General features: G+C 42.6%; 1 non-coding gene across 1 annotated transcript; it reads right to left on the bottom strand.

The window, feature by feature from the left end:
- Positions 1–8,873: 8,873 nt before the first annotated feature.
- Positions 8,874–8,976, bottom strand: LOC144238490 (U6 spliceosomal RNA). Its single transcript, XR_013337142.1, has one exon. It is a non-coding gene; the product is annotated as a U6 spliceosomal RNA (small nuclear RNA).
- Between the last annotated feature and the right edge of the window lie 14,269 nt (positions 8,977–23,245).

Here is a 23,245-nt window from a genome sequence, read left to right as displayed (position 1 = left end):
GAGAATTCTCATATGCAACCTGCAGTGAGAACGACCCTCTTACACCAATTGCCCCTAAATCCCCTTGTCTATGGAGAGGTTCCCAGCCAGACCAGTGGCTCTCAAATACTTAGAAGCATCTTGGAGGCACTTGCTCATACTCCACAGCCTGGTCTTTCACTCAAGGACTCTGATGCAGAATGTCTAGAGTGGGGCCCAGGCAACTGTTTTATAATCCAATAGCCAGTAGTGGCTCATACAGGTGGGCCAGACTTTGGAAAGCTCCAGTGATATCCCAGCCAGCCACGCTCTTCACCCTCAGCTCTAGTCAGGAAGTATAGAGATGTTTTGGGTGGTTACCTGGAATCAAATAGTATGCTGTACCCACAAACATCAGCACTTCATAACAGAAGAATGTAATATTAAACATAACTAACCTGCTTGTCCTTGAAAGCTCTATTCTTTTTTTTTTTAATGTTTATTTACTTTTGAGACAGAGAGAGACAGAGTGAGAGCAGGGGAGGGGTAGAGAGAGAGAGGAAGACACAGAAGCCAAAACAGGCTCCAGGCTCTGAGCTGTCAGCACAGAGGCAACGTGGGGCTCGAACTCGAGAGCCATGAGATCATGACGTGAGCCAAAGTAAGACGCTAAACTGCCTGAGCCACCCAGGCACCCTGAAAGCTCCATTCTTGAACTGACACTCACTCTATTTTCTTTTCCCAAGTCCTGAAACTGTACCCAAAACTCTGTGGATTTGCCCAAAAGAAGGTTTTTCTTGAAAATAGCATCAAGTGCAGTGAGTACCCGTTGTGTGTCTGGAACTGAAGTGACTGCTGGGCTGAGTGGAGATCAGTCAGATTTAGACCCTGCTGTCACAAAAAGTAGATTGGATCGAATAGAATAGACTCATGTCCAGATAGTTAGAATGTAACAATAAATATGGTGATGAAATAGAAAGGAAGCAAGAGGAGGAAATGGTTCCTGGGCCTTGGGGGTTGTTGCACAGTATCCCAGAGAAAACAATATCTGAGTTAGATCCTCATGGATACACAGATTTCCTCTCTCCCTCATCCCAGAGCGACAGGAAAAGAAAGGCACTTAGGCGAGACAGACAGGTGGCGTTAGCAAAGGTTTGGAGCCGTGGCCATGCATGACGATTGTATAGAGCCGGAGCAGCAAAGAACATAAGAAAGGCAGTGTAAAGCCAGATGGAAATGGGCTTTGGATGCTGTGCTAAGAAGTTTGGAATTTTTCATTAGGCGGTGAGAAGTCATCAGAGATATTTATACAAGGGTGTGATATGATTTCAGAATATGATTCTGATAACAAAGAGGTGAGTAGATTGCAGGGGAGAGAAAAACCAGGGGCAGGAAAACCAATTAGGAAGCAGTTGCAACTGTCCAGGAAAATGATGCTATACCACCCAACTCGTCCTGTTCCTAAAATAACGTGCTCATCATCTTGCGTTGTTTTATTCCTTTTATTTCTGGGGCTAGAAAAATCACTTAGCCCTTCTGTGACTCAGAATCCCTCCCTATTAATAGAAGATGACAAAATACTTACCTTACCTCTCATAGGGAGGTCTGTGAGATGCTTATAATTGTAGCCAGGAAGGAGGGGGCAATGTTATTCTAAATGCCAATGGTTTAATTCCACTCCAGGAAAGAAACTGCCTTTTGCTTCTTACTTTTTGTTTTAAAAATCCCAGCCCCACAGAAAAGCAGAAGGCCCAGCGGAAGCCTCAGAAGCACGTCCTGGAGAGAAAACCCACTGCCTGTTTAGGGTGCTTACTACCCAGGAAGTAGCATTTCTGATAAAAGAGTCCATCACTTTTAGGATGAAAATGCCATTGCAACATGTTTGGTTGCAAAAGTGAGATTTTGTAAAGAAGGCCTGTCGCCCCATTGTTTTTCATTACAAACAAAAGTGTAAGGAGTGTTCCTTCTATGGCTCCTGTTGTGGCAGTGGGGGTAGGGAGCATTGGACGCTCCCAGAAGGAGTTACATACGGTCATTTAAGTGAAGAGATGGGCATGAGGTTTTCAGGTTGCGCTCGCTTTCTTGGGTCTTGGAGTCTGTCCTCATGGCAAAGGGCACCTGCTCGTGCCTTTTCCATCTGTTACCTGGCCCGTTCCCACAGTGAGATATCCAAATCACTGCCCCCAGATGACACCCAAACTCTCTCCTCTCTTTGGAAAAGCATCGCAGAAAGCACTACCAACCGAAAATGCTTTACATTTTGCCAAAATCACTTTGTCTTCTACCTCTTAAAACATCTTTGCTCGATGTACCTGCTAAGTTGGTGCAAGATATTCTGAGGGATAAAAAGATAAGTCACATGGGGACACTCTCCCCTCAAAAAGCTAACAGGTGGGATTGTGACATAAGAATGTCTCGAAGGTAGTATTCGGCATGCTATTAGGACAGTTCAAAGTTCTAGATCCAAAAGGATGGTTATGTTGGATGACTGACTTGTTATATCTTCCACCCAGAGTACTTCTCTTTATATATATCAACTACGTGGTTACTGAGTGATACGTAAGGAGACATGTCAGGGCCACCTGAAGAGAAGAGAATATATGGTACTCTCTGAGGTACGTTCACCTCAGTAATACACGGTAAGTTCTAATGAAAGACTTGGTCTGGCACAGTAAATTATTCTAATTGGTTTGTTCTCTCTTAACATGTACTTCTTAGAAAACTTACTGGTAAAATTTGTCACAAAGAAATTGAGAGATTACAGCTTACAGAAAAACAAAAATTTTTAATCCTTCCACAAATGAGATCAAATTTTAAGAGCGGTTAAAATATCACAGTATCACAGTCTGCATTTACACTCTCATCCATTACTCCTTAGATTCTGTTACCACAAAGGGCTTCAGGGAACAACTAGAAACCCAGCTATGCTGGCAACAAAGAATCAGTCATAAAGGGAAAGTAATAAATATTTATCCCTTTATTAATAATGTAGCCATTTGATAATTTATGCTTCTGTCTTTAAAATTTTTTAATGTTTTTTTTTAAATGTTTTATTTATTTCTAGGAGAGAGAGAGAGAGACAGCGTGAGCAGGGGAGGGTCAGAGAGAGAGGGAGTCACAGACTGAAACAGGCTCCAGGCTCTGAGCTGATAGTCAGCACAGAGCCCGACGCGGGGCTCGAACCCACAAACTGCGAGATCATGACCCAAGCGAAAGTCGGACGCTTAACCGACTAAGCCACCCAGGCGCCCCTAATGTGTTTTTTTTTTTTTTTGAAAGAGTGTGAATGGGGGAGAGGCAGAGGGAGAGGAAGACAGAGGATTTGAAATGTGCTCTGTGCTGACAGAGCAGTCAGCCCAGTGTGAGGCTCGAACTCACAAACTGTGAGATATGACCTGGATCAAAGTCAGACCCTCAACTGACCAAGCTACCTAGGCACCACACTCTGCTTCAGTGTTTAAAGGTGACATTAATTTCTTTTAAGAAATGTGCAAGCCACAGACAGGGAGAACATTTTTGTAAAAGACACATCTGATAAAGGACTGTTATCTAACATATACAAAGAACTCTTGAAACTTGGCAACAAGAAAACGAACAACCTGATTGAAAAATGGGCCAAAGTCTTTCATGGACACCTCACCAAAGAAGACATACAGATGGCATATGAAAAGATATTTCACATTCAGTGTCATCAGGGAAATGCAAATTTAATCAACAAAGAGATACCACTGCACACCTATTAGAACGGCCAAAATCCAGAACACTGACAACACCAAAGGCTCACGAGGATGTGGAGCAACGGGAACTCTCAAATACTGATGGTAGGAATGCAAAATGGTACAGTCACTTTAGAAGACAGTTTGACAACTTCTTACAAAATTAAACATACTCTTACCATCTGATCCGGCAATCACCCTCCTTAGACTTTATCCAAGAAGTTGAAAACAGTTCACACAAAACCCTGCACACTGATGCTTATAGCAGCTTCATTCAAAATTGCCCAAACTTGGAAGCAACCAATATGTCCTTAAATTGGTGAATGGGATAAACTTTGATTTATCCAATGGACTATTATTCAGCACTAAGAAAAAAATGAGCTGTCAAGCTACGAAAGGACACGGAAGAAGCTTATATGCATAAGCTGAAAAGGCTACATACTCTGATTCCAACCATACGGCACTCTTGAAAGGGCAAAGCTGTGGAGACAATGAAAAAAAATCAAGAAACTGCCCCAGGTGAGTGGGAGGCAGGGACAAACTGGTGGGATACAAAGTATTTTTATGGCTATGAAACTATCTTGTATGATACTGTGATGGTGAGTAAATATGTTACTGTAACGGTGAATATATATATTATACATTTGTCAGAATCCACAGAATGTACACCATCAGGAGTGAACCCTTATGTAACCTATAACTTTGGGTGAGAATAATGTGTCGATGTATGCTCATCAGTTATGATAAATGTACCATGCAGGTGTTGGATGTGGATAGTCAGCAGGGCTGTGCATGTGTGGGGACAGGGGATATATAACAAAATCTCTGTACTTCCTGGTCAGTTTTGCTATAAGCCTAAAGCTGCTCTAAAAAATAAAGTCTATTTTCAAAAAATAACAATGTGGATGCTACTGTCAGGGGACTTGGAACTACAGAATGTGGTTTTCCCATACATTAGATGAAAGCCCCTTTTCAAATGTCTCCACGTGTTACAGAGTTTTTTTTTATTTACCTAATTTTCCTATTGATGGATATGGAGGTTGCACATAATCCTTTTTGTTATTACAAGCAATGGCTGCAATAAATATGGTCTTTTGCACATTTACCCCCCTTGTACGTGAGTGTATCTGCAGTATAAAGTCTTAAATGTGGAATTCCTTGGTCAGAGCATGTGAATTTACAATCTTGATAGATAGCACTCAAACGCCCCATTGTACGGGTTCGCATTCCCACCAGTAACGTTATTTCCCCATACCTTAGCTGACACCGCGTACTCTCAAATGTTTTGCCAATCTCCTAGATGAATATTGATATCTCCAGGTAACCTTAACATGTATCTCTCTTATTAAGAGTCAGAAAGAGCGTCTTTTTGGATATTTAAAAGCTGTACGGATTGCCTTTCCTGTGAACTATTCACATTCTTTACCCATTTTTGATTGCCAAATAAATAAGTAAAATTTTTAAAACTCCCATTTTATTTTTATAAAAAAACCGTACTTTCGACCATAATATTAAGTTCACTGTAGCCACTGAACTTAAATACCATTAACGAATCATTAGTTTGAAACAGAAAACATGTAAAGGCACTCGATAATCCTAAAGCGCATTTTGATACAAAACTCATTGATGCCTGACTTTTCCTTCTCAACTCATTATACATCTCATCTTGTAATTAAAACTGCTCTCACTCCTTAGAATTGCTCAGGGTCAAAGAGCCCTGGTTTTTGTTTTGTTTTAATCCCAGAAGGGTTGTTTGTTTTAAGCTCTGCCTTAGCCATTATTATCTATGCAAACCTTCCAAGGAATTTTCACTCATTAAAATAACAGCCTTAATATACTCTCCCAGCATTCACAGGACCTGCCTTCCACCCAAGCAGAAAGGAAAGAGTGAAACCAACTAAATATCTAAAAGCTTTTATTCTCATCCCCAGTTTCCTCCCTGAGAGGAGACTATCTGACCCACTAAACAGAGAAGTGAAAAAGTCCCCTTACTTCTCTTTCTCAGTCTGAGAAAGACTTGTGACACCAAAGTGTCTTGTTTACAACCCCCAAATAACACATTGCTCTTGGCAGCTAATGCTCTTTAGCTGCTGATTAAAAGACACATATTTTACACAAAACAGAATATCCTGAATCGAAAGGATTTTGAATATTACTTTGAACTGGCTTTATCACAAGTACATATCAGGAATTAGCGGTAAGTGAAATGGGAGGTAAGGACACAATGCAGGTAGAAGAAAGCATCAGAGATAATAAGATGGAGATCAGTAAGTAGGCTTGTAAATAGCAGGGTGGATATAGGAAAAGCCACTGCCTGTTATCCTGGTTCTCCACACCAAGCTGGACAGACGTTACTAGATCCAGTCCTGTTGAGATGAGAGAAAACTCCCAGGAAACTTAGATGTGATTTAGGAAACATTCTCAACCCAGAGACCCTTAGCTCTAGTAGGGTTTATAGGTCTCCATTCATCGTTCTTACTGGGAAGAAAATAGACTTGTAGGCAGGAGGTCAGATAGAAGATACGATGTGATTTTTAAAAGATCTTGTCTTCGTAAAATTATCTAGAAAATAAAACCTGAGGCAAAGATCTCTTGCTAAGGCTCTGTTGCAAGGTCCAATCAATCTAAAGGCTGAGAGAGAGAGAGATAAAGCAGGGAAGGAAGGAATGCAGATACCAGGTGGTGTGTTAAGGAACTAGCAATAACTTCATTAGGGAATTTGAGCCGCTTGCCTGTCCTACAAGTCACCTTGCAGCAGCAGTTCATTGGGAGGGATATGGTGCTGAGCTGCCCGGAAGACATGGGCCTCATCAGGGCAATTCTGGGTCCTGGAGCCCCTGATGCTCCTGTTACAGCAGATGTGGTGAGATGTGGTCTCACCAAACTCCCACCCTCACGAGTCCGTCCATTCAGGAAGAGGTGAAAGCCTAGAGAACAGGTAAGGCTGGGGACCCTAAAGAATCACAAAAAATTAGTTCCATAATGACATATTTTAAAATCATGAAAAGTACAATTTTAAAGCTTTTTAGGATTCAAGAATTAGTGCTTGTGAAGGTTCAGATGAATGACTTTCAGGTAAATGAGTCATCAAATCATAATGAGTATAGGGGTAGGAAACCTATTATTAATGAGATTTACGATTGATGAAATACTTTTTATGGTTATTCAGATTCGTTCCTGGACTGAGTTTACTCATTCTTAATCAGCTGATTTTTATTACTAAAGTTAATTTTTAAAAGAGTGTTCATGGGGCACCTGGGTGGCTCAGTTGGTTGGGTGCCCAACTTCAGCTCAGGTCATGATCTCACTGCTCATGGGTTCTAGCCCTGCGTTGGGCTCTGTGCTGACAGCTCAGAGGCTGGAGCCTGCTTCAGGTTCTGTGTCTCCCTCTCGCTCTCTGCCCCTCCCATGCTCACACTCTGTCTCTCTCTCTCTCTCTCTCTCTCAAAAATAAACGTTAAAAAAATAGAAAAGTGTTCATGATTTTAAAAAGTGCTTTTAACACTTTTAACCACATTAACCACAATGTTTTGTTTCCAAATAGTATATAATTTGTGCTAAGAAACATATTTCAACTTCTAGATGCGTATTTTACCAAAACCCCTAATGCATCCAGGAGAAAGGTGACAAGGTCTAATCCTTCTGCACATTTGTGTGCTCACAGCAGGATCCTGTCCTATGGGTCTATGGTAGGGAGGGCAGACGACAGTGACAGAAGTAGGGAAAAATCAGTGAAAGAGAGTCTGTCAATGAAGTGAGTTTCATACATTTAAAAAATAAAATAACAAAGACCCACCTTACCACATACATCCCGATGACATCCGGAAACTTATAGATAAGTAATAGGAGAGCCTAAATGAAGCCGTCTGAGAAAAGGGTTTCAAACTGTGTGTTCTGTTGAATTCTCGGGATTCTAGAAACATATTTCAGTTATCCAAGTGAAACAATCACAGTTGGTGTTGTCTCCATACACACAGCAAGAAGCTAACTTTGGGGAGCAACACATGGGCACTTGTTCCTGAGATTGTAATATCTTTATGACCCTTTCACGCCCCCACCACCAAAAGCCCCACCAAGAACAATTTGTGTTTTCCTGCTTAATGCACATCTTATCTGAACGTGAATCTCTCTCCGGCTTCCCTATAGGCATTTGCCAATCCCTTATGAGGTTAGGAGCTTACACTATGGCATAGAAAGAGTATCTATGTACTTACTTCATACCCTGCAGGACAAAGAAGACAGTATGAGAAATTCTGCTGCCACTAATTGCATGCAGTTTCTCACTTTATCTTTCGAAGGTTTAATGTCAAAACGTGGAGGAGAGGATAAATTGTCCAATCTGGGTCAGAGCCTGAGTTTTCTGCTCTGCTGGAGTTCAGATGTCTGAGAAGAATCCATGTGGATGTGGGTTTGCATGTTAGCACCTGAAAGCAGGCACAGCCCCCACCCTGCGATGAATGTACGCTTCCCAAGGATTCATTCCAGAGGGTGGTGGAAGGGAACAACAGAGACAGCAATGTGCCCACACACACAGCCNTGCAAATGATTCATCTATTCTTTTTCTCCTTCTTCAAAGATAACTGTGTAGGCATTTAAGGAGGGGAAAGTCATTAAGAAAAGTGGAATCTGGAGTTCCTGGGATGAAGTAGAGCCGATTAAGCAGTCTGGAATTTCACAAAGCAAGCAACGCGGGTGTGGACTCCGGGCCTCCTCTCTCCTGCGGCTGCATCAGTTCATAACAGGTCATCGCCACCCGCCATGAACAGGTCAACAAAAGTGGCTGCGTGTGAAGTACAAGTGTGAGAACTGCCAATGAGCAGAAGAGAATGGCAGAAGTCAGGAGAATGATTTAGGAGGGTTGTTTTTTTTTTTAAGTAGGCGGAGCTTGAACTCAAAACCCTGAGATCAAGACCTGAACTGAGATCAAGAGTTGGAGGCTCAACTGAGCCACCCAGGCACCCCAGATTTTGGCTTTTCTGACTGGAGACACTGTTCATCTTACCCACCGTCATACATGGCTTCAGTCTCTAATTTTCTCTACTTTTACACCAGTGAATTAGATCTTTGTGACTTCTTTTAAAAGTTTGTATTTAAATTCCACATAGTTAACATACAGTGTAAATTAGTTTCAGGTGTACAATATAATGATTCAACACCCATACAACACTGGGTGCTCATTGCAACAGGAGCACTCCTTAGAAAAATATGGAACGCATCACGAATTTGCAAGTCCTTCTTGCACAGAGGCCATGCTAATCTTCTCTGTGTTGTTCCAATTTTAGTCTATGTGCTGCTGAAGCAAAGACTTTTTAAATAGGTGACTTTTTAAATAGGTAGACCAAAAAGCTTCCTCTGCATCCTGCGTTAAAGGAGTCCCTAGGGGCACCTGGGTGGCTCAGTCGGTTAAGCGTCCTAACTTCAGCTCAGGTCATGATCTCATGGTTTGTGGGTTTGAGCCCCGCATGGGGCTCTGTGCTGACAGCTCAGAGCCTGGAGCCTGCTTCAGACTCTGTGTCACCCGCTCTCTCTGACCCTCCCCTGCTCATGCTCTCTCTCTCTCTCTCTCTCTTTCTCTCATAAATAAATAAAACATTAAAAAAAAATTTAAAGGAGACCCTAACCAAGATGCCTGGGTGGCTCAGCCAGTTAAGCATCTGACTCTTGATTTCAGCTCAGGCCATGACCTCATGGTTTGCAGGATGGAGGCCCACATTAGGCTCTGCACAGTGAGAAGCCTGTTTGGGATTCTTTCTCTCTTCCTCTCTCACTTTCTCTTTCTCTCTCAAAATAAATAAACTTAAAAAAAAAAAAAAAGGAGACTCTAACCAGTAGTCAGAGAAGGTGAGTATGGCCACGTCCTTGACACCAAAGGGTATTGGTGGCAACATGCTGTGTGGAAAGGGATTGAGCACATCCCAAAAGAGGTGATCCATAGATATTGGTTGAATTGCATCAAACTGGAATTCAAATCCTGGTTCTGCTTCTGCCTTCTAGGATATTAGGCAGGTTTGCAAACCTCTGGGAGTTTCATATATATGTTGAGGGATGAAGATATCTGCTTTATAGGGTAGGGTGAAGACAGAAGAGGGTAAGGTATGTAAAGTGCTTTGTGTGGTCCTCACAGTAAGGTAGACATGTCAATATCAGCTGAACAAGAAAGTGCCGTAGCATTTCACTTCAATTTCTGCCACATCCTACACCTTAAAGCTAACAAGGTAAAGAACTCATAGGAGAAGTAGGGATCTCTGGCCAATACCAGTGAGGCTTTACCCATCAGGGAAGGACTTCATGTGGGACTTGCTAGTACAAGTGCATGGGACATAATCTCCTTGTTAATGTAAGTCATGGGGGGGAGGGGGGCAAGCAGAGCCTGATGGACACCTTCGTCCCAAACCCCAGGAGCCACCACATCCCCTGTGGCAACTGAGGGGCCCAAGGAATGAGGAGTGCTACTCCAGAGTAGAATATACAGATCCCAGATCAGATAGAGTTCTTAAAGTTGTTACCATAATGCCTCCATTTTCTTATCTGTATAATGGGTGTTACAATATAACTTACATCTTGGGTTGTTGTAAAGATGAAGTAAGATAGTCTATGGGAAAGATTGGGCATAGAAGCCTGGGACTGTGAGCAAGCAGCACACAAACGCCAGCTACTGTTGATTGTTTTCTATTTTTTGTCAGTATATGGCATTGTTAACAAGTACTTCATCCATTACCTTATTTATCAATTGATCGATTTTCATTTAATAAACAGTTGTTCACTCAGTCACTCCATTTATTTATCATCAAATATTTATTGAGATCTTACATTGTGCTGATATCATGCTAGGCTCAGGAGATGCCAAGACTCATTTGGCAAGAAATTCGAAGGCTAGTTGAGAGAGAGGCTGGTAAAGAAAAACAGGACGAGACAAAGTGTATTAAGGGTCATGATCGAGAGTTGTATAAAGTGTTCCTGGAACCTGGAGAAGCCAGGAAGGGCTTCACAGAGACAATGCTCTTTGAACTGGGTCCTGAACGATGAGCAGCCTGGGGAGTTTAGGCTTACACATTTCAGGTAACAAAAAGAGCTTGCAAAAAGGGTACAACCTTCCAGTCATGGGGAGATGAGGTACAGCGAGATGGCCACAGTTCATAATACTATATGGTATATTTAGGGGCACCTGGGTGGCTCAGCCGGTTAAGTGTCTGACTTCGGCTCAGGCCATGATATCATGGTTCCGACCTCAAGCCTCACATTGGGCTCTCTGCTTTCAGCACAGGGCCTGCTTCAAATCCTCTATCCACCCCCAACCCTCACAGCCCCTCTCCCATCGCTCACGCTCATGCTCTCTCTCGCCCTTAAAAATAAAATAAATATTAAAATAAATAAAATATTTAAATAAAAATTAAAATAAATAAATATTTAAAAGTTGCTGAGAGAGTAGATCTTAAAAGTTCAAAACAAAGCAAAACAAAACAAAAAAGAGATGGGAATGAAGTTGTGCTAACAGAAAGGACTGGAAGCCACGAGGACTTCGGTGTGGGTGATGTCCCGCCATCTGCCGGGCACCTTGCCCTGAATTCAGACGCGACCTCTGGCTGGGGCCACTGAGCCCCACCTGCAGCTCAGCCTGAGCCCAGATGCCGGCCCAGGTCCGCTCTCGGCGGAGGAAATACAAGTCGTTCACCGACCTCGATGTCTGCTCAGCTTGGGCTATGGATTCTGTTCTGAGCTCCTGCTTCCCTTCCCGCTGTGAGATGTCCGCTTTATCCCTCATGACAGGCTTTATCTGCTACTCCAATTCTGGCAGCTGCGTTCTTCTTTTTCTTTCCTCCACGTTTCGCCTCTAAGCTTCTCTAAAACTGGAATCCTGCCTTTTCTCTTTGGCCCTCCCCAGAGCTTGGGTCTTCTCTCAAGCCCCGTCCTTGGCTCTGGGGCTCACTCCAGGCTGTCTGGCCCATTGGAGGTTATTGCCTGCCAGATTCCTCCTCCGGGGGTCCCAGAGTGGCCTGCAAATGGCTGAACCATCTCTTTACCCCCTAAACAAAAACTCCCATCTACAAGTCTGTTTCCACTGTCTGGCGGCACTGCCCTCGGGACCTTCATATCAACAAAACTGGTTTGGCACCACCACTGATTGAATTCCCAATTCATGACAATTGCCGATGAAAAATACATTCCCTTGCTATTAAAAGTACCACCAAACACACTTTTTAGGATACAGTTATGCCGTAAGCTTTTGGAAATTCACCGCAAGAATTTGGACTAATACCACCTGTCCGATAAAACTATTAGAACAGGGGCGCCTGGGTGGCTCGGTCGGTGGAGCGTCCAACTTCGGCTCAGGTCATGATCTCACATCACAGTTGGTGAGTTCGAGCCCCGCATCGGACTCTGTGCTGACAGCTCGGACCCTGGAGCCTGCCTCAGATTCTGTGTCTCCCACTCCTTCTGCCCCTCCCCTGCTCACATTCTGTCTCTCTCTCAAAAATAAATAAACATTAAAAAAAAAAACCTATTAGAACATATGCTACCAAGGAGCCTTGGTTTTTGTGGGCCCAGGCTTGCCTGTATTGACTAGCATTTTATGGCATGTACCATTTTCCTTGACATTGCTCAGGAGATTAGGACACCAGTCATATGCTGCCACACAACTTTTAGAAAACAAACTTGGGAATAAAGTCACAAGAAGAAATGAGGACCATTTGGAAATTTGAGAACCCACACGTTCTCTGTTTTTTTGGTTGTTGGGTTTTGGTTTTTTTTTTTCCCCAGGAAGAATTTCAAAGTTTCAACCTGTTCTAACTCTAGCCCATCTGGCTACTTTATTAGTGACATCAGCAGCATCTTCTAATGCTCTCATCTGAGGCAGTACTTTCCAAAAAATTACAGAAAGAACTTTTGGATTTGATGTACCATATTTTGCCCATTTTTTTTTCTTTGAAAAAATAAATCCCAACTGGAGAGCATTTTAGAGAGATGCTCTAAATTTCTATGTGCATAGAAATATTCGGTGAGTCATGCCTAGTATTGTAGGTCTATTCCGGTGCGTGGGGTTTCCAGAACAATTACATAAGTGTTAGCATAGCCAGGAACTTTTGACATTTGTGGCAGCTTAATGGAGTTCTTTTCATCATTGAAAATATCCTAATTGTTGTTTCCTTAAATTTAAAATGCATAAAACTGGTGAAGCAGTATAAATTGATTTTGAGGCATTTCCATCAAATGTGCTTTGTTGGCAAAGAGACTGAAGAACATTTATTTGAAATGAAATACAGGTGATGAAGCTGTAACAAATACAATAATCTAATCATTCAGCAGAAATTGCTTTAGAGCATAAATGGTACATGAGACATTTTTCTTTTTCCTTCTACCACCCAGCAAGATTTCCTTTACAATCTGAGTGGCTGTAGCATATTGTTTACTTAGACAACATTAAAAATGGGAGTTATTCAATAATATGGTTTTGAAAATGCTGGGATTCCAAAAGTTGCTAGAACATAGCCATACCTTGCTTTTTATTTATCAGAAGACTGCCTAGAAAATAATGGGATATGTCAAGTACCACTCATATGTTTGTAAAAATGTTAGTTACCTCTGTTTTGTTTTGTTTTTGTTTTAAGATACTCAAGTTCCTAGGTTTTTTCCAGTAAGAGAAACTAGAGAAGGATTCAACTAGAGCTGTTATCAATTCATCTTTTCCATCTCACAAGTGAGCTCTCCCCCACGCCCCCAGGCCAGAGTTTGGGGGCTTTCTAGGGACGATTAAGTCCTTAGTTCTTATAGATGTTTGTTTAGTGTCTTGCACAACTTCCCTATTGGCTTATTTTCCTGCAGAGAGGAGGTTGTAGTTATGGGTGTCCCTGTATTTGCTGGTTCAAAAGACTGGTTCAAAGGACAGGCAGGCAGAGAGGGTATGGACTCACAAAGGTTGTTGTCGGCTTGTCCTTTCAAAGGGAAAGGATGGTCCATCAGGTCCAACCCTGCACACCCAAGTGCTGTTGGATTCTTTCCACATGACCACAAGTACTTGAACACTTTTCCTCTGTAGCAAAGCCTGTAAGCACAGAGTACCCTGGGAATCCCTGTCGGCGAGGCTGTGTGAACCGCGTGGGCTGTGGGTGTGTAGGTGAGAATGTAAATGGGATCACAAATGTAGTAAGTATGCTTGTGACTTGAAGTCATCATTAGAGTTTGCTTGTTGATGTTGGACTACTATGCGCTGTCCAGGACTGCTTCTAAGAATCTACTGAACATGTACCTCTGGGGCTTAGCAGATAAGATGAAAAGTGGAATTTGGTATCCCTGCCAAGATTTCTAGATAATGGGAATGATTTTTTAGGAGGAAGTGATGTTCATCCCAGGGCTGGGAGGGTGGAGTAGGAAGAAGGCAGCCTTAGCAAGGAAAAAAAAATTGCTTCCAAAACCAAAGCCAAGTCAAAACATACCCTCTAGACCAACAAAAAGAGGCGAGGGGAGCTGTCTTCCTCTGTTTCACAAAAACTCCTCATCTTCCTCTACATATTCCTGGCTTTCTGCATCTGGTTGTCACCAAGTCCAACTAGCTCTGTCTCTTCTGAGTCTGGAATCTATCTTCCCTTCTCCATTTCTCCAGCCACTGAGTTCAATCTCTTTTCGTCGTCCACCTGAATAGCCTCCTCACTGGTCTTCCTGCTTTCCATCTTCCCCCAACAACCCATAACTCATCAAGGGGATCTTTCATTATTTTATAATGGGAATTTACCGGGAGTATTTCTGTCAACTGTCAGGACAGACCAGAAGACTCAGAAATTGATAGAAACTGGTGGTGATGGGAGTGGGATAGATCTAGGAGCTAATCATCAGTGTTGCCAGTGCTCTGCCCTGGAATGAATGATCTTCCATCACTTCTGGGGAATTTTTTTCTAGCTTCCTTTCCTCTTTTCAAGATTTTCATTCTAAAGAGTGACCATCGCTCCAGGTTGGTCAGGTGGCTATTCGGTGGTGAGTAGAGGGTTCGGGGCACCTGATTTAACAGTCTCCCTACACTTTCCAATAGGGGAGAGGTAACCCTTCAGAAGGAAATAAAAACGGAGTAGATAATCATAAAAAATTAGCATGTGCCCATGATATGTTGATTATAGAAGGGACACCCAAGGCCAATGGAAATATATATATATATAAAATCCTGTTGTAGTCTGATATGCTTGTTGACTTATCTCTCTTTCCCAATAGATGCTGAAGTCATTGAAGAAGAACAATGTCTTATTCACCTTTGTATGCCCAGCCTCTCAAGATACATGCAATAATTATTCATTGTATGAAAGAATGACTCAAAATCTGTTTAAATGAAAGCTTTGTTTCATCTAGTCTCTAAGCTTCTGAGCTTACTTTATGGCCCCCAGCCTTCAGAGATCCTTCTTCCTGAACTAACGCACTCAAAGCTGAACTCAGTGGTACTCAGTCCACTCACCCTCTGGGTGCTCCCAAAGGGAAAGGGAGAGAGACAAGAGACTATATGTCAAATACAAGCTTCTTCCTGGTCCTGTTCATCCATCTTTTCTATCACCGTTTGGTCTTCAGGAACTCCTAACATGCATTTGTTCCTGGGATGCATAGTAATTCTTGATGAGCTGATATCTAACTATTTCACTTGACATAATGAATGGAAAGAATGTGTTTGGAAATCAAACAGATGTAAGTTCCAATATGAACCCACCAGTTACTAGTTCTGTGACCCTGGATACTTTTGTTTTAACTGCTCTGGGTCTTGGATTACACATATGTCCACCGCAGATACTACAAGTGTAAATGAAATAATATATGCAAAAACACTTGTCAAAATGCTTGTGTGACAGGTGTTCAGTGAACATCAGCTCCATTCTGCTTTGGTGGCTTATAGTGACAGAGGCATGAGAGAAATTACAGGACTAGAATAGATAATTTGAACAGAAAGGAAAAAAGAAAAGCAGAATGAACACAATAATTTGTTCTAACATGAATCAAACTCGATTACTAACTCTTTACTGAACTCTAAAACATACTAAAGTTTAAAAAACATTAAAGAGGGTCACCTGAGTGGCTCAGTTGGTTAAGCGTCTGACTCTTGGTTTTGGTTCGGGTTATGGTCTTCACGGTTCCTAAGTTTGAGCCCCACTTCAGGCTCTGCACTGACAGTGTGGAGCCTGCTTGGGACTCTCTCTTCCCTTCTTTCTCTGCCCCTACCCCACTTGTGCTCTCTCTCTCTCTCTCTCTTTAAAATAAATAAACTTTAAAAAATAATAAATTAAAAATGTTAAAGAGTGGACTTAAGGGACAAACAAGCCCATATATATTTCTAATACAACAACAGGATTAGCTATTCCCCAAACCAGAACGCGCACAGGCATAACACTGGAAGGGATGTCCTCTCCAGTGTGTGGCATTGCTTTGTTCCATTCCAGGATGCACTGGGATGAAGTCCTGGTCTTAGCTGTCATAGCTAGCTAGCTACTATCAGCAGAGAGGCCACTTATATGGAAACCCCAAGGCAGAATAGATCAAGGATTAGAGAGACAGCAAGCATTCAAATGAGCTAGTTGCCTGGGAGGCAGGGGGTGAGGAGGGGCTCTGCTCAATAACTATTTTCCACTCCTCTGACCTGCTCCTTTTTCTGGTTTATCTCATCAGTAAAAGAACATGTTCGATTATGTGTGGTACAATTAATTATATAATGTAATAAAAAATTATATATATAGGTCAGTTCTAGCAAAAGGAATTAAAGAAGCATCTTTGACTATGACTGTACTTTTGTTTTCTGTTCTCATTTAAGAAATCACAAATAAAAATTCAAGGTACTGCAGTGGAAATATAATTTGAGTTTCTCTGAAATTAATTTTTGTTAAAAAATAAAATGGGTTGACCCGAGGAGAAATAAAATCAACTCAACAATTCCAAGGTTGGGTATGATACCCACTTCTGTCTCCAATATCCCTCCTCTTGCCCATTTTTCTTTTTCTCCTAAATTCTAAGCTGCTTACACATCACAGATTGTTCGTGAGGAGGGGTGTATGCTAGCCCAGTGTGGGAATGCCTAGTATGGGAATGCTAATTCATGGTCTGGAGGATAGAGAAGGTATGAGATAGAACCGGAAGACAATGAGCTAGAAATAGACTAACCCACCTCCACACCTCTCCCCATAAAACTCCCCACTTCGCTGCCAAAGGAGAGTCACAGTGCCACGCAAGCCTGACCACAGACAGGCTTGATTTTTTTTGGAGACTCACTTATGCCTGATAGGAGAAACAATTATCAGTCATGGAGCCTTCCCTTAACCTGGTCAAGGAGGGGACAGAGACATGATTGAAACTAGGTATGTCAGATGCTCTTAACCTGGAATTCTGATGTCAAGAGAAGTGACACAAAAACTCAGAATGATCCCAAATCATTTACTCTTTGATAGCAATGGCCAAAGGAAACCCCTTATTCCTAACAGCTGAATTCCTAGAGCTTCTCTTATACTTTTATGCAACAGCTTTTCAGCCTCTCCTGTTCTGTGAGCTACTCTCTATCCTTTTTATAAAAAAAAAATTTATTTAATGTTTTTATTTATTTTTGAGAGAGAGAGAGAGAGACAGCATGAGCAGGGGAGGGTCAGAGAGAGAGGGAGACACAGAATCTGAAACAGGCTCCAGGCTCTGACCTAGCTGTCAGCACAGAGCCCAAAGCAGGGCTTGAACCCACAAACTATGAGCTTGTGACCTGAGCCGAAGTCAGACGCTTAACGGACTGAGCCATCCAGGTGCCCCGAGCTACTCTCTATCCTAATAAATTCATTTGTTTAAAATATCCAGACTTCACTTCTGTTATTTCCATCACAGAATTCAGACTAACATACTTCTCAGATGCTACAGGCTCCAATATTCAATACGAAAGGTCAACATTTGGAAGGTGGAGAGAGTTACTTGGGGTCAAGCATTTACTAAGGTACCAAGTTCACTTTTTCTCAAGCCATTCAAATCCCAGATGTTGGCTTAATGACAATTCTCACAAGCCTAGGAAGGCAAAGGAGCCCCGGAGGACATTTTCCCAGGGTTAATCTGGTTGAGATCACCAGTTTCTCTAATTCTGCCAAAGTAATTCCAATAAGCCTCACAGATTCTAGAAAAAGGTCAATGGTACGGGTCTAGATGGGTAAGTTTAAATCAGTCTTTTAAGAGGCAGAGCCAAAGTTGCATGGTAATTATATAACAGATTATGATGGAAAAGCAGCCGCTGCAGTTAGGTCAATAGGCATTTAAAAAAATCACTGCGTGGGAACCTTTTCAAACCACAATGGAGCCTACATTTCCCAGAAGATCCTCATTCCTTCATTCGGCAGCAATTTTAGTTCACTGGAACCACAGTTTCTGCACGAAAGCAGCTGAAAAAGAGACTGTATTTTACTTTCCTATAAGCAGCATCTCCTGGCAATGGCATTTTGTATCCCTAAGATGTCACAGTCTTTTGAAGTTATTTTCAGTTTTGGTTTGAAAAGTGTCCTAAATTAGCAATACCCAGCCTTCTCCTCATGGAGTTTTGGAGTTTAGGGAGGTAGGGGGAAGGGGTACGTACATAAGAGAGAAAGTTCTTAAAACATTTGCCAGAGTCCTCCTCAGTCTGTTGAAATGTTTTCTTTTCAAAATCTGTTTGTTTGTGGGGGGAAGGGGGGACTTGTTGGCTCAGTTGGTTAAGCGTCTGACTCTTGGTTTTGGTTCAGGTTATGACCTCACAGTTCAGGAGTTTGAGTCCCTCATCAGGCTCTGCGCGGATGGCACGGAACTTGCTTAGGATTCTTTCTCTCTCCCTCTCTCTCTGCCATTCCTCTGCATGTGCTCCTCTTGCTCAAATAAAAAAAATACACTTAAGAAAAAGAAACTTATAAAATTTGTTTGTTTTTGCAGCAGGTGCCATTCCAGCATCCAAATGGGGAGGAATCTCCATATATTCTTTCATTCAACATTTGGTGAGTACTTATTAAGGGCCAAGCACTATACTCCGTACCAGGCACTGGTAAACCAGACAGGCAGGGTGCTTACCCTTGAAGAACTCCTAGCCCAATGGAGGGAGACAGAAACAAACACAATTTCAGATCCGCTTGGCGCATGGGCAGCCCCTGGGTCCAACCAGTGGGTTAAGGAGAGGTCTGAGGTCCTTACTTTCCAGGTAGAAATGGCTGTATGTGTGAAGTAGCAGTTTGGTAGACAGACCCTTCAGACCAGAAAAGATCAAAATGGGAAACTATTGATTTCAAATACGTTCAAAGAAAGAAAGGCTTTTAGGGGAGGTCTTGCTTCCAATGATGTATTTCAGTTATTTCTTTGTGTTGCTCATTTGGAATCTTTTATAAGTACCTTGCATTTGTAGAATGCACTCTGATTTTGCAGAGCCCTTTCATTTGGTCCTGAGAGAAGGGCTGCACAGATATTATCCTGATTTCACAGATGGGAAGATGGAGGCTCACATGACCTTCCCAGGGTTCTCAGCTAGCCAGGCTTTCCCCTTTCCTGCTCAGCACCATGGTCCTCACTTCTCTTCTACTTGTCTTGCCGCCATCTTTTTCACCTGGCACAAAATCCTCTGCTACTGAGTGTTTGATTGGGATTAGCCAGGATATTTTGGTTGGGACGCAGAACATTCCTCCCGACATGCACACGCTTTTAGAAAGTGCATACTCCTTGTATTTGCTTCCACCATTGATCAGAAATTATTATTTTTAAACCTTTCTCTTCCTGGCTCAGAGACCATTGAAGAGAAGAACCAAGTTTCCAGCAGGACATTTGCTTTCCCGGCAGGGATAGTCATACAAAGCATCCAGAGAGGACACTGCAAACGTAGTTATTGTTTTGCATCAAACACCAGAAGCAGGAACACCGATGCCATATTAATAATAGCAACCTCTGAACTTATAATAGTAAGAGTATTGGCCTTCCATGACCCATTTGCCTGATTCATCCATCCCCATAACATTTGATTAATTAAAGGAGAATAGTATAGAAACTACACACAGATAAACCTTTATTGTAATAATATGGCCTCCACTCATGAAAGGTAACATTTCTAAGCAATTGTAAACTAGGCATCTTTCAACAGAAGTCTCCCCTTCCACCTGGAGGCATTCTGAGAAGAGCGAGCCTGGAGAATGATTATCTGTTTCATAAGAGTGTATTTTTCTCAAGCTTTCAAGGGAGTCGTCGTTGAAAAACTCATAAACAGAAAGTTAATTTGTAATAAGCTGATGGTGATATACAGATTTTATGACTTTTGTTGTTTTAGTTATCTCTTTTCTTCTTTTTTTAAAGAGCTCAATAACTGCGCTGGATGTTAACAATCCATTAGCTCTAGAGGGAACATTTTTAGTTCCCAGAAAACTCATTTTTACCTCCCAAATCTGAACGTGCAAACACAAAAGCTCTTTGTCTTATGAAAAGGATTAATATTAGTTGTTTCCACAAGATTAGGCCCATTGATCTGAAGCAACTGTGCTTCTAAAACAATGTAGGACATTATCAATTTTAACCATTTGTCCAGGAAGCTACGCTTACACTAATGTTATTTGTCCAGCTGGGTATACGGACCAGGAGGGAGAAGATCAAAGGGCTTGGCGATTGCGTAACACCCAAGATCTGTCCTGATCATCAATCAAGCCTGGAGCACATGGGCTTGATTACAAACGCCTCCATACACATCCTTTTGGGATGCTGATAAGTGGAAGGCAAGGCTATCTGTAATGGCCACAATCCACTTCAAGAATTCCTAGGATCTCTTTTTAGGTCATTCTGTAGTCCTCCTTAGTTTTCCGCATGGTGAGCACACAGAAAGCACAAGATGAAAACCCTAACATGCAATTTGCAGCAATGGGCCCCTTGGGATTTTTTTTTTTTTAAAGCACATAAAAAGCGGTGTGGGAGGTGACCTGTGGAACTGTGTGTGCCACCCCTTGATGGGCCTGCCTCCCCCCTCTCCAGGGATGAAGGCTGGGCTGCTGTATCCCCATTCTGCCCCCGCCTCCTCACTCTAATGGCAGCAAGGCCATGGGGAACACGGGAAAAGTCACTCGGCAGGGGAAACAATCCTCATGAGTGCAGGGAAAGCAGGAGGCTGGGAATGGGAGGGGCCAGAACAGGAAGAGAGAAAACACAAATGGCTCCACAAGAAAGGAAAAATGGCAAGAACAGAAGAATACATCAATGAAAATAAACAAAACGTCAATACAAAACTCACAGGGGGCATTTACCTGAGAAGCAAGAAAGCTAAGGAGGCAACTGAAAGTAGAACAGTGTAAAAGTGACAGGCAGTGCAGGGAGACTACACCTTGCCCAGCAGGGCGGCCAGGGGGAGACTCCATTCCAACCAGGCACCTCGGAGCTGGCCCGTGACTGCGCTCTGAATGACACCTGGCCTCGCTGGGATGCTTGGCAAGGAGCTTGCAGGAAGGTGCAGAGAGGGAAGGGATTGCAGAGAACCTGCCGGCATGCCTCTTCCCTTTCTGAGGTTGAAAGCTTCTCAGAGAACGTTAAAGGCTGACAGCTAAATTTAATCAGGGTTAAATCACCGAAATGATGAAGATGTTCTTATGCAACACAAATGGAGAGGGAATCCGCCAGCACTTTCCCTACAAGGTAATGTTACAGGCTCATCAGAGCAGCCCCACAGTTTGGAAATGTTTCGGAGTAAGTAAGGGGAGGCAGGGAACGTGAAGTCTGCTTCACTGCCAATGTGTTCTGGGGACTGGAGTCCTATCGGTTAAACAGGCGGGGCCCACAGCAGGTGTTCTGCATGGACAGTGCTCACCTGCTCTCCGTTCAGCAAAGATCTTCATACAAGGCATCCTAACAACATTCTATTTTGAAGATAGTCCTTTTTCCTTGGGAACTCCAAATGTTTTCCGGAAAAAGAGCTGGCATAAACCGTACAACCAGGGACTGGGACTGAATGACACATTAGTCTGTTTCAGGAGAGTTCAGCAATCTGGTTTTGTGCCATTTCAGTCATTTTAGAAAGTATACAGGTCCCATTCTGGCTCATACTGGCTTACCACGTGATTTGTGGTCTTTAAAAACCAATGCTGAATTGGGGTGCCTGGGTGGCTTGGTCAGTTAAGGATCCAACTCTTGATCTCCACTCAGGTCATGATCTCACTGTTGGTGATTTCAAGCACTGGTGGCTTTACCTCCGTAGTCATCCTTCCCCAAATCCATAACCTTTGTCAAACCCTGAGAAAAACATCAGATAAACTCTATGGACAACATCCTATAAATTACCTAACCAGTAATTCTCAAATTGTCAAGGTCATCAAAAACAAAGAAAGGCTGAGAAACTATTACTAACGAGTCTAGAGGAGCCAAAAGAGACATGACAATCAGGGGCGCCTGGGTGGCTGGGTGGTTAAGCATCCGGCTTTGGCTCAGGTCATGATCTTGCGGCTCATGAGTTTGAGCCCCGTGTGGGGTTCTGTGCTGACAGCTCAGAGCCTGGAGCCTGCTTTCAGGTTCTGTGTCTTCCTCTCTCTCTCTCTGCCCCTCCCCTGCTTGCACTCTGTCTGTCTGTCTCTCTCTCTCAAAAATAAATAACATTAAGAAAAAAAAAAGAGACATGACAACTAAAGTAGTGTGGTGTCATGGATAGGATCCCGGAACAAGAAAGGACATTAGGTAAAAATGAAAGGAATAAGTATCAGCTTTAGTAAATAATGATTATTCTGTAGTTGTGACACACGGGCGATGCTGATGTAAGACATTAACAATAGGGGAAACCAGGTAGCGGATATATGGGAACTCACTGTACTGTCTTCGCAATTTTTCTGTAATTCTAAATGTATTCTAAAATTGAATGTTTATTAAAAAATAAATGTTAAAAGTTAAAAGTCAGAGCTCATGGTTTGGTAAAACCAGTCACTTGAATCCATTTCGGGTTTCTGCTTGTGGTATTCCCAGTTTCCCATGATTACCGATATTTGACCAAGAGGAAAGTTGAAACATAAAGACAAGACTGAACACAAGGTGAGGGGCCTCTAGAACTCATCTGTTTGCTTCTCCATTCAAGCACGTGGCCTATGGGGCTCATCCAACTACCTCCTACAAGGATGTTGGGTTATAAAGGAGTTTCAGGTGACACCTTTTTAAGCGTCTAGGTCTTTCAAAAGGATACTTTGGAATCCTAAGGAATGATTTTACAATGGTAGAATTTCCAAAACATGAACCACTTGGTTGGAGATAAAGAATGGCTCCATTGGTCCTTAAGCCCTTTGTACTCCCCGGGCCAGCCACTACTCAGATGACACGAGGTCAGCCAGTCGGGATTAGGGCAGTGGCCATAAATCCGTATCCCTAAGGTCATGAGTTCCTGGAGCCCATCAGGGATAACGTGACTTCTCATCTTGCTACGTGCCATACGGTCAGAGTGGTAGTGAGTTCTGGAGGCCGTGACAGCAGGAGACTGGAGTCAGCCTCGCAGAGACAACCTGTACCTTGCTTTCTGGTCTTTAATAACCTGAGGTGTTGCTGACAGCTATCTAACCAGTTTCTGCAACTGCCACCATGAGAACATGACAGACTTTGGACTCATAAAATCCTGAGTTCAAGTCCCC

The sequence above is a fragment of the Crocuta crocuta genome, unplaced genomic scaffold (genome assembly GCF_008692635.1).
Source record: "Crocuta crocuta isolate KB4526 unplaced genomic scaffold, BGI_CrCroc_1.0 scaffold216, whole genome shotgun sequence".
Lineage (NCBI taxonomy): Eukaryota > Metazoa > Chordata > Mammalia > Carnivora > Hyaenidae > Crocuta > Crocuta crocuta.
The sequence above is the reverse complement of the archived record's forward strand: the minus strand, read 5'-3'. Positions and strand labels throughout refer to the sequence as shown.